Source organism: Dipodomys ordii, unplaced genomic scaffold (assembly GCF_000151885.1).
Source record: "Dipodomys ordii isolate 6190 unplaced genomic scaffold, Dord_2.0 Scaffold13, whole genome shotgun sequence".
In the NCBI taxonomy this organism is placed as follows: Eukaryota; Metazoa; Chordata; class Mammalia; order Rodentia; family Heteromyidae; genus Dipodomys; species Dipodomys ordii.
This window is the reverse complement of record NW_012267229.1, coordinates 17,050,264-17,066,508: the sequence shown is the minus strand read 5'-3', so window position 1 is coordinate 17,066,508 and position 16,245 is coordinate 17,050,264. Positions and strand designations below refer to the sequence as shown.

At 42.7% G+C, this 16,245-nt stretch overlaps 1 protein-coding gene across 1 annotated transcript in view; it reads left to right on the top strand.

The window, feature by feature from the left end:
• Window positions 1–2,002: 2,002 nt before the first annotated feature.
• Window positions 2,003–16,245, top strand: part of Ndrg3 (NDRG family member 3) — an 81,669-nt gene continuing 67,426 nt past the window's right edge. Inside the window, exon 1 of the mRNA XM_013010696.1 lies at window positions 2,003–2,084. The gene's annotated coding sequence lies outside the window, so the exon portion shown is untranslated. The remainder of the gene's footprint in view (window positions 2,085–16,245) is intronic.

Sequence of the window (16,245 nt, the reverse complement as noted above, 5' to 3'; positions counted from 1 at the left end):
GTTAATACTAAGGGATAAGACTACTTTTAGGGTTTTTTTTGGTTTTTCTTTTCTAGGGCTGAGAGTAAATTCCAGGGCCTCATACATGGTAGATTGGTTCTCTACCACTAAGCTACTGCTCAACCCCTGAACTTGATTTGGAAAAAGTCACTATTTGCTCTGTGGGTAACAGAAACAAGCAAGATGTAGATATGAAGAGCAGTTAAGCTTTACTGAAGTTGAGGTGAGAAGTGATAGCTTGTGCTAAGTGTTAAGTGGATGAATGTGATGTGTTGCTCATGGTGTCCAGAACATAATTGATATGTAACCTGTCTCTTAACCCAATCCTAAAACAAACAAAAAACCAATCTTGTCACTTCCTGTGACAGAAGTCATTTAATCTCTTGTCTGTAAGGTTGGAAGAATGGTAGAATCTATAACTCTGGGATACCATAAAGATTAAACAATATAGGTTTAGAACAGCGGGGAAGCTAATAAATCAATTTGTGATATCAAATGGAGAATTCAACTACACTATCATATATACGGATGGAGAACTGGGTAGTAAAGTGTGGGGCTAGAGATACAGTATGAGAGTAATGTTTAGTTTGAAGACTTTAGAATGCATTATTGTCCACAGTAGAACAAGAGGGGAAGTTTGAATCTCAAAGCTAACATTTAAGAATCAGGAGCCATGTTAATGACCTACTATTTCAGAAACAGAGTGGTATCACACAGAGTGTAGAGTTTAGAGGGAGTCTCTTATTCTGAGTGTTTTTTTAAATTTGATTATTGCTAATATAAAGTTGATGTTCAAAGGGAGCTACATAAGTCAGATGAAGAGTACATTTCTTTTTGAACATTGTCACCCCTTCCCTTGCTTTCTCCCAGATTTCCCTCCCATACCCACTCACAAGTTGTATAGTTCATGTTCAACAGTGTCTATCTAGTGAGTATCACTGCTTTTTGTTCACCTCTGTTCCTCCATTTCTGTGCATTTCTGAGTTTCTTTATAAAATGGGGATAAACCACCTCTACCCAAAGGTGATTCAACCTTTTTTGTTTGAATTTGATGAGGATAGGAAGTATGTTCAGTGACTTCGACAGCTAAACAGAATGGAATATTAAAAAATAATACCTATTGAGGTCTAAGTATCAATTAGCTCTTAAAAAAACTTAGATTCTGTTTTTTGTCACTCTAGATGAGGAACTCAGGTATAGAGAGCTTAATTCAATGACGTGTGGATAGTAATGGAGGGTGAACATGAATCAATTTGATATTCAGTATCAAGAAAGGGCCATACCCAAATTTGGTTCAGAAATTGTGCTCAATGAGTAACATTATCTCTGCCTTTTGAGATGCTTGGTTGTATTTATTTCATTTGCCTAAAATAATAACCTTTAGTCAATGATACTCAGTGTAAATAAAAAGTAATATGCGCTAAGGGGATGAGGTTATGTCCTGTACATTTTGATATTAAATTGAGTCATTAAACTTAATATATGAAGTCATTGTGGAAAAATCCACCTCTTGTTATACTCAAGCAAGCAAGCAGTATGGCTGCCAGTTGTAATAGAGCTGATACAAAAGACTTGGAGGTGGGAGCCCTCAATCCCGTAACTCCAGTCCCAAATCACTGTTCCTCAAAATGTGCCTGAGTCCCTCCCACGTGCCGAGCACTGGGTGGGCGCCACGTGACCTTGCGTGTGGCCAGCGGTCCTCTTAAAGTGGGCATACCGGGTAAGTTTCGAAGGGGCTTCCTAAGGATGTGACTCAGAGGAAGAGGTGGAGGCTGTGCAGACTGAGCACTGAAGTCGCCGGGCTCCCGACAATTCTAGGTCTGGGAGGAAACCCTGCAGCAAGAAAAACTACATCCAAGATGGCGTAGCCGGCTCCTCCTATACTGTCCGCCATTTTTTCGGTAGTTCCTCAGGCGGGTGGATGCGATGCGCGTGCGTGAAGCTCGCGCGTCTGCAGTGCGCATGCGCGGACGCTCAGTCTCTCGCCCCGTCCTCCTCTCCCCCCCACCTTCCCTCCCGCCCCTCTAGCCGCTGCCTCAGCTGCTGCCGCTGCCACCGAGCTGACCACCGGCTTCGCACCTCAGGTGAGTAAGAGCCTGGGTCTCGCCACGGGGGGCGCGCAGCGCGGGGTGGCTCTCGGGGGCGTCTCGTCCCTGACCTCCTGGCCTGGTTGTGGTGTGGCGGGGCCTGGGGTCCGCTATGCCAGCCTCCTCCCGGGCTCGGTACCGTGTCTCCGCCCGCCGAAGCCGAGTCAGCCTCCCTCGGCCGCTCGCGGCCCGGCAGCGGCGCGGCGGAGCCTCGCTCCGGACCCCGGCGCCCTGGGGCACGGGCCGCCCGCAGGCCTCACCGCGTTCCCGCTCCCGGAGCGCGGCAGGGCTCGGGTTGGGCTTCCCCAGCCGCCCTGGCTGCCCTCGGCGGAGGGGGCTGCGAAGAGGGGCCGCAGCGCGCCGGGGCTCGCGCCGCCCCGGAGCCCACACGCACCCTCTGTCGGGCAAGAGCTTCGTAGACCCGGTTTAGAGTGCAGGAAACTGAGGCGTAGAGAGGTGAAACGCCATGCCCAAGGTCATGGGGCTGACAAGTGACACGGCCAGCAACTGGAACTCAGGGGCTTGGGCTCTGAGGATAGTGCCAGTTAGAATTTGCTCTCCTACCTTTAAATTGTTTTTTTTTGTTTTTAATGCACTTACTGTCTCTGGAGTTGCTCTTCATTGTTGTTAAGTGGGCTGCGAACAGACCAGCTTCGTGTCAGAGTCCAGTTGAGGGGCCACTGTGAGACCATAGCGGTATGAATAAGAGCTGCCTGCCTATCATCCAGCACTTGTGTGCCAGAAATCTTGTTAAGCATTTTATTAAGATCCTCGCACTTCTTAATCCAATGCTTCCTCTTTGGTCTTCAGAGCTTCCCTCCTTATCATAGGTAGGCTAGAGGACTGGAGAGGGAAGCCTTGCCTGCCTGCATCCACATTTCCCTCCCAAGCTGTCCCCCAGAGGGTTATTATTAGTCTTCTTTCCTAGTTGTTGCCTGGAGAGCAGGACCAGGCTGGCTGGGCTGGCTGGACTTGGAGGTGACAGAGCTGATTTAGCCATCTTTCACCTCATTTGGGGGCTTGCTGGCTCTGCTCCAGTTCTAGTCTTGAACGTTTCAGTGTTTAAGTAAAAAGAGAAAGGGCCTTAACCCAGTGGTGCTAAATCTAAGAAGCTTCTTTTGATTTGGAGTCCCAAAGGAACAGCTCTAAAAAATATGTGTGTTTTGCCAAGGAACTAACTAGCTCAAACTGCCTTTTTACCCTTCGCAAATCCTCCTCTGCACTTAAAAGGCCCACTAAATTTCATCCTCTGTGAAGCCTTCCCTGTTTGCTTTTCCCAATTAGAATAAAACAGGGTAGAGGCCTCTGTCTTACCCATAGTCTTTTGGGTTCAGGGGCCATCTTTGCAATCCCAAATGCCTGGCTCTTAGTAGACTCAGTGAATTTCCACTGCTTCTTTCATTACTCAAAGGGCAATATTCTTGCTGCCTTTCTTTTTCATCCTCTCACCTTCCCATTTCTCTTTGCCTCAGTCCTTTTAGACTTAATATCTGATCAAACCACCATTCAGTTCAAAGACCAGTCTACCCTGTTGTTTATGAAAAGTTACATTTAAGTATCTTGCTCAAGAGGTTAATTCATCCCCAGCATTGGAGATGTTGCAGTAGGGAGGGCTGAGGAATACAATTTTATAGTCTATCCTTAAGTGCTTATGACATACTTTTTATTTTTTTAAATTTTTTTTTCCTATGTGGGGAAACTAGCCATGGTGATAGCAGAGTTATTCTAGTTTTTACTGTATACCAGTAAATATTCAATGAATATTCAAAAGGAGGCAGTAGATATGGGCAATTTCTCTATATAAATGAAGCTTCTTAAACAGTTTTTCCAAATAATATTCTGCAGATATATGGAACTGATATGTGTGAGCGTGGAGGAAGATTCACAGTTGAATAAAGCATGTTTCCTGTTGAAACAGTTTAACTAATTTAGAAACACCATACTATAGTTCAAGTCTAAAAATTTCCCTGTTAGATTATAAACAAAGCAATATGAGACTATAATGGAATAAAATATTCCAACATGGAACCTTTCATAAAGTCATATTTTATTCAAGTTGAAAACAAGCACTGAGTCTAACCCTATCACTTTTATAGACATCATCCTGTGAAGTGAACTCATCCAAGGTCATAGAACTAGGACTACAGCTTGAAGTTGCAGACTTTTTATCCATTAATGATTTGTCAGGGTTGGGTGTGTAACTCAGTGGGAGAAGGCATGAGTAGCATGCTTAAGGTTTGATCACTAGCACTGTAAAATGAATAAATAAAGTTTACCAGTTTTTCCTCTCTTTTTTTTTTGGTGAATTCATCTTTAAAGACATTAACCAGCAACCCTGTTAAAATTCTACTTATGTTCTTAAATCAGAGGTGAGGGAAAAGATTAAAAATGTATATAATTTATGTGGTCAGGGAGCTTATCTGTTGAGGAAGATTAAAGAACTATCTGCTAATGTATATTGTAAATTGGTAGAGAGCTTAGATTTGTCATGGGAGTTGGGGGAAAAGGCTCAAACGGAGTTAATAGAATGTGTTGTGGTAGAAAGACCATTTTGGAGAAGGGTTAGGACCTTCAAGGTTTGACAGACTGATAAGGTCAAAGTCAAAAGGATGAGGAAAACATTTTGAAGCAGGGATGATAAAAATGAGACAAGATAATAGTGTCTGCCATGTTTAGGGATGGTAAGAATTGGCTAGTAGAGTGGCAGCTCTCAACCTTTACTGTGCATCAGTCACTCAGACAAGTGTATTAGCACCTGTACTGCTGAGCCTACCTCTGGAGTTTATGATTCAGGAAGTCTTGAGTGGGGCCTGAGAATTTGAAGTTCTAAGAGTATCCTAAATGATGATGATGCTACTAGTCCAAATGACATACTTTGAGAAACACTAGATTAGAAGGTTGAAAAGCTACAATCAGAAATTATCAAAGAACTTGTTCCAAAAGGTAGGTAGGGTGTGTGTGTGTGTGTGTGTGTGTGTGTGTGTGTTGTACACTAGCGGGGGACAGTTCTGGAAAAGTACATAGCAAACAATAATAGTAGAGACATAAGGAACTGGGATTTAGAGGATGGGGAAATTAGTGTTACCTTATATTTTCCTATGCTATTTTTGCATTGTGCATATATTGGTTTTGTATTCAAATGGAAAGAAAACGAAGATACATACTGATGGATTAAAAAAAGCTTTCTAAAGTTAGTCATGCAACGCACATTTTTAGTATCTACTCTATGCCAGATGCTGCTAGCTTCTGGAAATATGAAGCCTTTGCTAAAGCTTTAAATTTGGCAATCTAGATCAGTAGATAATTGCTCTAGTTTGTACCGTTTGAGCTTCCTAAGATCTAGGAGCAGGGCCCAGCTCTGCTTGGCTGATAATAGGCACTTCGTAAATAATGAGCAAATCCAGGCAGGAAGTAACAACAGTTAAGAAGAAAAGGCCATGGGCTGGGAAGGTGGCTCAGTGGTAGAGTGCCTACCTTATATGCATGAGGCCCTGGGTTGGATTCCTCAACACCACATAAATAGAAAAAACTGGTGCTGTGTCTCAAGTGGTAGAGCACTAACTTTGAGCTGAAGAGCTGAGGGACAGCATCCAGGCCCAGAGTTCAAGTCCTATGACCAACAAAAAAAAAAAAAAAAGAAGAAGAAGAGACCAAATGTGAGATTCTGGGGGAACAAATTTGACAGTTCTGGAGAGGTAAGATGAAGAGGTATGTTAAGGAGTCTGGAATCCAAAGATTAACAATATTTTGAGTTTGGTGCAGAAAAAAAATGTCATATGTTCTGAAGCTTGTACCATTCCCCCCACAATAGCACACAAAAGTTTACCTAAGATGAGTATATTTACCAAGTTTAAATATATCCTCCCCTTCCCTTCCTTCTCTCTCTCTCCTCCTCTCTCCCTCTTTTTTTCCCTTCTTCCCTCCCTCCTTTCCTGTCTTCTTTTGTGTGTGCATATTTACTAGGATTGAACTCAGGGGTTTTATTTTTTTTGTATCTGTCCTGGGGCTTGAATTCAAAAGCGTGGGCACTGTCTTGAGCTTTTTGGTCAAGGCTAGTGTTCTACCACTTGAACTACAACTCCACTTCTAGCTTTTTTGGTGGGTAATTGGAGATAAGAGTTTCAACCTGGACACTGGTGGCTCACTCTGGTAATCCTATCTACTCAGGAGGCTGAGATCTGATGATCACAGTTCAAAGCCAGCCCAGGCAGGAAAGTATGTGAGACCTTATCTCCAGTTAATCACCAGAAAACCAGAAGTGGCACTGTGACTCAAGTAGCTGAAGAGCTCAAAGACAACTCCAGGGCCCACAGTTCAAACCCTATGACAGACCAAAAAAAAAAAGAGTTTCATAGCCTTTCCTGCCTAAGACCAGCTTCAAACTGTGATCCTCAGATCTCAGGTTTCTAAATAGGGTTACAGGTGTGAGCCACCAGTACTAGGCAGAAGGAGGGTCTGTATGTGTGTTTTGCTATTGCTCTCATTTGTTTCTGTGAAATTAACTGGTAAATGGAAGATGTTTTAAATGCTGTACAAAAATGGGTGATCTTGTGCTAGGGGAATAATTCAATGGTAGGGTTTATGCTCAGTACATCCAAGGCTCTGGGTCTGATCCCTACCACAATACCACATCCATACATACACACACACACACACACACACACACACACACACACACTCTACAGTCTTTTAATCTCTTTAGTGAGGGGGTAGTGCCTCAAGTTGCTGATGTTTCCTGACTCTGATTTATCAGTCCTAAGTAAATAATTGTTTTTAATATCTAAAAGGGTACACTTAGAAGGAAATACAGTGATCCCTCACCTATCATGGGAGTTACATTCCAGAGACCCCTGTGATAGGTTAAAATCCACAAAGTAGAAGCATTAGTCATCCCTTGTTATATTGTGGTTCACTTATTGCTGCTTTATAGATTTTCACCTATCACAGGGGTCTCTGGAATGTAACTTCTGCAATAGATATGGGATCACTGTTTATGAATTTAAAAAAAAAACACAATACAGTGAAGCCACAATAAGTTAACCCGATATAGCGAGGGATAACTGTAAAACTTCTTTGTATATTGAGTTGAATTTCTTGTTATCACTAATTATAATACCATGCAGGCTATGTTGTATACCTGTATGATATGGAACCTGAGTTTTCCCTGGATATGAGGAGAATGTGTAATATGGAGCTGTTTTCTCCCCCCCCCCTTCCTTTTTTTTTTTTTTTGTGGGTCATGGGGCTTGAACTCTGGGCTTGGATGCTGTCCCTGCGCTCTTCAGCTCAAGGCGAGTACTCTATTACTTAAGTCACAGCACCATTTCTGGTTTCTTAGTGGTTTATTAGAGGTAAGAGTCTCACAGGGGTGCCAGTGGCTCACACCTGTAATCCTAGCTACTCAGGAGGCTGAGATCTGAGGATCGTGGTTCAAAGCCAGCCTACGCAGGAAAATCCATGAGACTCTTATCTTCAATAAACCACTCAGAAAACCGGAAGTGGCACTCGCCTTGAGCTGAAGAGCTGGGGGATAGCACCCAGGCCCAGAGGTCAAGCCCCATGACTGACCAAAAAAAAAAAAAAAAAAGTCTCACGGCCTAGCTAGGATTACAGGCGTGAGCCACCAGTGCCCCGCTCTCCCCCACTTTTTGGGTGGAGTTGTGATTTTCTATCTTCCCCAGAGATTTAATGTAGTCAATGATTAATTTCCTAATTAGAAGGGTGGTTTCCTCAGCATTTGACTAATCCCTGCACCAGTTGGAAATGCCATGACTATCATCTGTGTTTATCAATTGATCGATAATAAATTGTAGAGCTGGAGGCATGGCTTATAGATAGAGTGCCCACCTAAGAGGCCATTTTCACAGCTCAGTACCACCCCTCCCCTAATGACCAAATTCCTGATTCAGCCATTCTTTCTATTTTGTTATTTATTAAGGTCTATAATGATTTATTTAGGCCCAAGTTCTAGGATTTGAACTCAGGGCCTGGGCACTGTGTCACTTGAGCCACAGCTCCACTTGTGGCTTTTTGGTGGTTAACTGTGTTAAGAGTCTCATGGACTTTCTTGCCCAAGATAGCTTCAAGCCATGAATGACTCTCAGGTGTCAGCCTTCTAAGTAGGTAGAATTATAGCATGCCACAGGAACCTGGCATAGTGTCTTTTCAAAGAATATGCTGTTCCAAGTTTTGAGGTCGTATCTATCACTTTGGGGGAAGATGTTAATGTAATAACCTATGAACTCATGTATCCATTAAGTCAGGGTAAATATAGTCATAAATACAGTATGAACTTGCTTCACATTTCTCATTATAACTTTAATATCTTGTCAGTGTATCCTATAATTCATAATTGTTTGGTCAGCTTTCCAGAAATAAAATACACTTTCAAAATGGTTTATTAGAGATGAAACTTTTTGTTGTTACAGGGTTTCTACATGGTTAAGAGTTGAATGAAGCTAGTAGTTATAACTCAGTGGTAAAGCCCTTGCCTAGAATGCTTGAAGCTCTGTTTTTAATCCTAGCACCCAAAGAAAAAAAGCAAGAAAAAATTGAATGCTTTTAAAAATTGTGAAATCTCAAAAGGGGTCTCAAATTCTATTGTATACAGACTGAAGAAAAAAATATTGTGAGATCTAAGCTTCAAAGCCATTGTACATTAAATGGTTAACATTTGAGAGAGCAAAAAGAGATCAGGTTGTCTCTTTACTCCTGCGATCTGAAAGCTCCGAGGACAGGATCCCTCCTGTTATTCTTCACCTTTGAAAGACATTGCTTCTTTTAAGTCATTGTATAAGTGTACTGGAAAGTAAAATGAAACAATAAATGGATAAAGTGCTTATCATGGTAACTGACATAGTGTAAGTGCACTCAATAAATTTGATTAGTAGGGATATTAATTACTGTGTTTTAGGGTTCTTGTTTGTCCTTGAGTTATTCATACTATAGTAAGGAACAAATTGTATTCAGGGGTTCTGCCTTACAACCAGTGGAAATCTGGAGTCTGTCCAGGGCTAGGACCTTGCCAGCAGTGGCTTTCCTTAGTGCCCCAAACTACATTCTACAGGAGTACAGGGCAGAAAGTTGAGATCCTGCAGCTAGAGTGACTTTAGTATGATTCCTGTGGTAGAGAGCTTCATTCTGCTGTTTGGATTTCTGGAATTAACAGAAAGGCCCTTGATGGTTGGGATTGGGATAAATAGGGGAGTGACATTGATCAAGATGCACTGTACTCATGGGGCTGGGAAGGTGGCTCAGTGGTAGAGCGCTTGCCTTGCATGCCTGAGGCCCTGGGTTCGATTCCTCAACACCACATAAGCAAAAAGAAAAAAACCGGAGTGGCGCTGTGGCTCAAGTGGTAGAGTGCTAGCCTTGAGCTGAAGAGCTGAGGGATAGCGCCCAGGCCCAGAGTTCAGGCCCCACGACCGGACCCAAAAAAAAAAAAAAGATGCACTGTACTCATAAACTGACATGCTGAATTTAAACTCCTTTGAAAATTGTAAATAGCTTTTTTTGTTGTTGTTGTTGTTGGTCGTGGGGCTTGAACTCTGGGCCTGGGCGCTGTCCCTTAGCTCTTCAGCTCAAGGCTAGCACTCTACCACTTGAACTACAGTGCCACTTCTGGTTTTCTGGTAGTTTATTGGAGATAGGAGTCTTACGGTCTCTCCTGCCCGGGCTGGCTTTGAACCGTGATCCTCAGATCTCAGCCTCCTGAGTAGCTAGGATTACAGGCGTGAGCCACCAGCGCCCGGCTAATAGCTTTTTTTTTAAGGCCCCATGAAGCTGGGTGTTTGTGGCTCATGCCTGTAATCCTCTTAGCTACTCAGGAGGCTGAGATATGAGGATCATGGTTCAAAGCCAGCTCTGGCAGGAAAGTCCCTGTGAGACTCTCTATCTTCAGTTAACCACTCAAAAACTGGAAGTGGCTCTGTGGCTCAAGTGGTAGAGCATTAACATTGAGCTGAAGAGCACCCAGGGACAGCACACAGGCCTAGAGCTCAAGCCCCATAGCTGACAGAAGAAGGAGAAAGGCCCCTTGATGAGACCTTTGTTCTAGTGGTTATCTTGAAGGAACTCTGGAATGAATAAAATAAATATGAAGGGTAGACTCAGGTTTCCAATTTGGCAGTCTGCAAATCTCCCATAGTAAATGCTACCAGACTTCAAGGGTGACACGACAGGATGTGGGCATGTTGTATATTGCAGGGGTTTACCCTATTAGAATGAGGATCTATAAGCATTTCTCAGTAGCTGTCTTTGACTGCTCCCCCAATTTTTGCCTATGTATGTAGGTGGTAGCATCGCTGAGAGTATTTCTTCAGGTACCCAGGTTTTCTTTTCTGTAGTGAAAATCTCAATGAGCTGTATTTTAAAGCGGTTTCTTCCATGGAGGTAGGTGGTTTGTTTATCTGGTTGGCTGGTGAGTCTCCTGAGATCTTTGCTTTCCTAAGGCCCGAGGAGGCAGCAGTGAAACCAACATCCATTACTCTAAACACTTGAAGGGATGCTTAGGTCAGCAGTTTTATGATTAAGGTTAATTCAAGTTTTAACTGACCAAACTTAAGAGCCAAGTCATCAGATAATTGTTCTTATAGATGAAGATAGATGAAAGTATGGAATCTAGCCTGGTGTTCTAGAAGGAGGCAAGATGCTAGTCTTAGCCTTGCATTCCACTGGTATGTGAATTTAGGAAAATCACTTAAATTTTTTCTGTCTCATTCCTCATCTGAGGATGATGGTGATACTATAGACCAATGGTCCTTAGTGTTACTAGAGTCCATTTTTTATATATTTTCCATGACAGGAAGAATCTGTGCATCTCCTTTGAGTAGCTATTTACTGAAGAGTCTTTCATTCTGTATCATTAGACTTCATTTAACTTTTTATGGTGCTGGGGCTTGAACCCAAGGCCTCATGTATGCTAAACAAGAACTCTACCACTGAGTTTACTCCCAGCCGTGGATCAGTAGACTTTAAACTGTGCTCTGTAGAGACTTGGTAGTTTTGCCATCACTTCACTAAATGCTCCATACTTTTTCCTGTTGTCCATTTCAGAGATTTAGTACAAAACTTAAAAGTCACTGGTCTTTAAAGGCCTTTCGAATTCTGACCCTCTGTGTCAAAGAACAATGGTGTCTTGTTTAGGAACTTTTTTTTTTCCTGGCACTTCAGTTCAGAGATGTCAGTTTCTTTATTTCTTGAAAGGGACTATATTGTCAATAGGTTTTTCAGCATGGAAAATGGGACTTCATTTTTCCTGGGTATTAATTGCCTTTGACTTTCACTGTCAAGTTAATAGGATCTTCCTTAGTCTTCAAGCTCATTCTTCCTTTTAGCATTTGACAGTCTTTCCCCTATACTGTGCAAATCTTTTTGACCTGGGTTTCCTTGAAAGACATGTTTCCTTCAGTGTCTGTATTCACTTGTAATTTGTCTCCTTACTGGTTCTGCTGCCCTTCCCATCTCTTTTTGGTATTTGTTATTCAGAAAAGCCCAGGGCTTGCAGTGAATCCTCGGATGTATGGTTTGGTCATGACGTACAGATTTCAGTCAGTTAGTCACACTTCTATCTGTGCTCAAGTCTTTCTTCAATTTTTGGCTCAAATGACCTTTTTTTTTTGATCATGGGGCTTGAACTCAGACTTGGACACTGTCCCTGAGCATTTGTGCTCAAGGCTAGCACTCTGCCACTTAGAGCCACAGTACCAGTTTTCTGTAATTGGAGGTAAGAGTCTCACAGACTTTCCTGCCCTGGCTGGCTTTGAACTGAGATCTTTAGATCTCAACTTCCTGAGTAGCTAGGATTCCAGGTATGAGCCAGCAGAGCCCAAAGCTTGCTGTCTTTTTTAAATCGCATCATCTTGCTCTTTTTTCTTTTCTTTTTGTTATGGGACTTGAACTCTGGGCTTGGGAGCTGTCCCTCAGCTCTTCAGCTCAAGGCAAGCTGTATACCACTTGAGCCACAGTGCCACTTTTGGTGGTTTTCTGGTGGTTAATTGAAGATAAGAGTCTCAGGGACTTTCCTGCCTGGGCTTGCTTTGAACCATGATCCTCAGCCTCCTGAATACCAGTGCCCGGCTTTCTTTTCTTTTCTTCTTTTTTTTTAATGGAGAGGGGCTGAACTGGAGTTTTGAATTCTAGGTCTCAAATGGCATGTGCTATATCACTTGAACCATGACCCCAACCCTTTTTTGCATGTTATTTTATTTTATTTTGTGCCAGTACTAGGGTTTGAACTCAGGGCCTCATGTCTCATTTGGCTTTTATATTCAAAGCGGGCACTCTACCAAACCTCCAACCAGCTTTTTTTTTCCCCCTGATTAATTGGAAATAAGAGTCTCGAGTATATTTCTGTTTGGGCTGGCTTCAAACCTTAACCCACAGGTCTCTTCTGGCTCCTGAGTAGCTAGGATTATAGGTGGGAGCCACCAGTTTTTTCTTGAGCTTTTGCCTGGAACTGATCTCAAACTGTGATCCTATTTATGGCCTCCCGTATAGATGGGATTACAGTCACAGATCATCACACCTGGCTTATTAGTTGAAATGAGATCTTGCTACTTTGTTTTTCCTTTTTCTTTTTTTCCTTGGCTGGCCTTAAATCATGATCCTCTTGATTTCTGTCTCCCACGTAGGATGAAAACTGATAGTCATTCTCTATCCTATCTCTGTTAAAGATAATTGTTACTCAGGCATGGTGGTACAGCACTATGTAGCTTGAGCTACACAGCAGTCCCTGTCTCAAATCAACCAAGAAACAAAAAGATGATTGCTAATGATCAAACTTTTCAGATCATTTCAGATGATCTCCACTCCTTTAGTGAAAGGATCCATCACATCCATCCCAGGGGACCACGAAGGAGGCAGGCAGGCACAGGAGAAAGGTTGTCATTAGGTTTATTAGAGGAGACGTATTTCCCCCCGGAGAGGGAGCTCACATGGCACCCTTCACTACCTAGGTAGCAGCAGGGTCTAGGGGTAGGAAGTGAGGTAGATGGGAGCTCAGGTGGGTCTGGGTAGAGAGAGGGAGGAGCCAGCTGTCTTGCAGGAACTGCAGGGCTGGGAGGAGCTCAGGTCTGTGTGGAGCTGAAGACCAAAGGTGGGCATAATGCTTACACTTAGTGATAAGATTATTTGTAGACTGTTACCACTCAAAGCTGATAAGAGCCCCAGAAGATTGTACATTAATGTTTGCAGAACACTGCTTAACAAGCAAGAATTATCTCTTGCTTCCTTAACTGGTTATCAAGGAACAGCTGGATTTCATTTCCGTTTTCTCTAAGCATTCCGTGTTCACCTTGCCCTTAGCTAACTGTGGAAAGAGTGAGGGTTCTTACCCTGCGGTGCTGACTCAAAGCTCCATTTCTAAGGGCTGACTCATTGTTGGTATGTCTAGGATGCCTTCGCCTCAGGGGTGCAGTAGTGTGGGTGGAGAGGAAGGAACTTGCCCAGGTTCCCTTAACCAGCAGGTGGAGCCTAGCACAGACACAAGGCACAGCAGGGAAAGCAGAAGGTTTCAGGTTCTTGCTTTATCTCCTTCGGGTAGAATTTTTAGAAAGCTTAACTTCTCTGATCGAGTTTCTCATTTATCAAGTAAAAAATAAAGATATCTTACTTCTAGATTGTTGTAAGGATTAACATAAGGTGCTTATGGGGATTCCTGGCACAGTTAGTGCCCACCGTTTTCCCTTTGTCTCAGTTTAAGGATGGCTGAGTTTTATTGTCAGCCCTCCCTCTTCCCCCTGAGACTAAGACAGAGGTAAACATTTTGTCTACTGTTGTTTACAAAGTCCTAACTAGCCTTTTGAAAATACTAATAACCCTTTGTGCCAGGATGAAAGCTGGCATTGATACCATTTGTACAGATGCTAGAACTGCAGGCTGCAGAGCCCCAGGAGGGAAGCCGTCTGTGCAGTTGAAGGATCATACAATCCTAGTTTTCATTGGCAAAGGTGCAAGATGGTGAGAGCTAAAGGAAAGAAAAATGTGTCTCCTAAAGAAGGCACTCCTAATATGTGGAAGGGGAATGTACACTATCTTGCTGCTGATTCTTAAGGAGCAGCATGCTCTCCTACCCAGCATTCCAGCCTTAGTCTACACTGAACCCAGCTCATAGGGACAGCCTTCTTACTTGATTTGTGTCTGTATTTAAGTGCTTGCTGGCACATTTTTTTCTTCATGTTTAAAAGCAGGGAGCATTATCACTTTGGACCTCATGACACCTTAGGCTTTTTCTGACCCTGAGGCTCCTTGGCAGGCCTACCCACGATAAGGTTTGTCCTGCTTTTTAGGGAATAAAGATGGTGGGTTGGAAAAGCAGTTTCTAGAAATAGACTAACATGACGGTCTTTAGTTTTAAGAGAGAATTTTGCTGTGGAGCCCAGGCAGGCCTTGAATTCACCATTCACTTGTCTCTGCATTCTGAGTACTAGTAAAATGGCTGTCTTTTGAAGGAAGAACTATGAATAAAATGAAATATATTTTCACTACTATTATTGTTAAACTTTCTAAATGAGCATGTATTGCTTTTATAATGGGAAAACCTTTTGAGATTGACACCTTAAAAACTGACAACTAATAAAGTCTAAATGAAAAGTAGCCACAGCTTGAAATGTGGTTAATAAGCACAAAATAAGTAAATACCAGTTTTGTCTTTTTCTATTTAAGTGCTGGGGTTTGACCCAAGGGCCTTGTGCACCTAGACAAGCACACTACCACTGAGCTATCCTCTCTCACTTTTGAATTTTGATCTTTTTCTGGGCTGGTGATATAAAATCTATATCTTAACATGCTGTGCTGAGGTAGCAAGCCACAGCTTCTAGGCAGCAATGTGATAATGAGGGTCAGTAATTGATATTCCACATTGATTGAACTGCTAAGCTATGATGTTTGCTAGGTAGGTGGGTTAAATGTGTTTTGACTTAAAAGATTCTTAGCTTACACTGGGTTTTTAGAACATAACCTTCTTTCAGTAGGATGTCTTATGAATCTTTTCTTAATTTCTGCCAATTGGAAGTAATTGCTTCTCCTTTAAATTCTGTTATTTTATTGGATCGCTGTCATCTTGTCACCAGGGTTTTTGGCAGCTTCCCATTTTCCACACAAAATCAGAGGTCCCTGAGATTTGTACTTGAAAAACATTTCAAGGTGTCACAAAAAGGAGTCTTGGGGCTGGGAAGGTGGCTCAATGGTAGAGTGCTTGTCTAGCATGCATGAAGCCCTGGGTTCAATTCCTCAGTACCACTTACACAGAAAAAAACAGAACTGGAGCTGTGGTTCAGGTGGTAGAGTGCTATCCTTGAGCAAAAGAAGCTCAGGGAGAGTGCCCAGGCCCTGTATTCAAGCCTCAGGACTAGCAAAAAAAAAAAAAGGAGTCTTACAAAGTGAAAGTTTTATCAGGATTTATTTTAGCATAACAGGTTAAAATAGAGCCAAAGAGAAACATTTCCTGCTCCCCATGTAAGAAATGGGAATTAAAGACTCAAAATGGCAGCTGTTACCTCCTTGTAACTTAGCATTTTAATAGTAGAGGGGAGCTTATTCACTAACTGCCGTGTCAGTTGCTTTCTGGTTTCAACTTATAGTCCAGGAGGACAAAGAAATTTCAGAATAAAAAATTCTCTTACTGGAAAAAAAAAATAATTTGTCTCCTCACCTCTTCTGCCACAATTTCTCTCCCCTTAACCCTTTGACTGGGGTTTTGAACTCAGGGCTTTGTGCTTGCTAAGCATATGCTCTGCTGCTTGAGCCACATCTCCAGTCATATTTGCTCTAGTTATTTTTCCTTTTTTGAGATAGTCTTGCTCTTTGGACTGCAGTCCCCTTATTTATGCTTGTCATCATAACTGGGATGACTGATGTGAACTACCACATCTACCTTTTTCTGTTGCTATGAGGTCTTACGAATTTTTGCCCTTACTGGCATGATACTTTAGTCCTTAGTCCTGATCTTAGCCTCCTGAGTAGCTAAGATTATAAGCGTGAGTGCCTGCACCTGGCCCATCCTACCCACTCCTAGAAGATAGATAATTTTTTTTCGGGGGGGGGGGCGGGGGAGGTCCAGTTGTGGGGCCTGAACTCTGGGCCTGGGCTCTGTCCCTCAGCTCTTCAGCTCAAGGCTAGTACTCTACCACTTGAGCCACAGCGCCACTTCTGGCTTTTT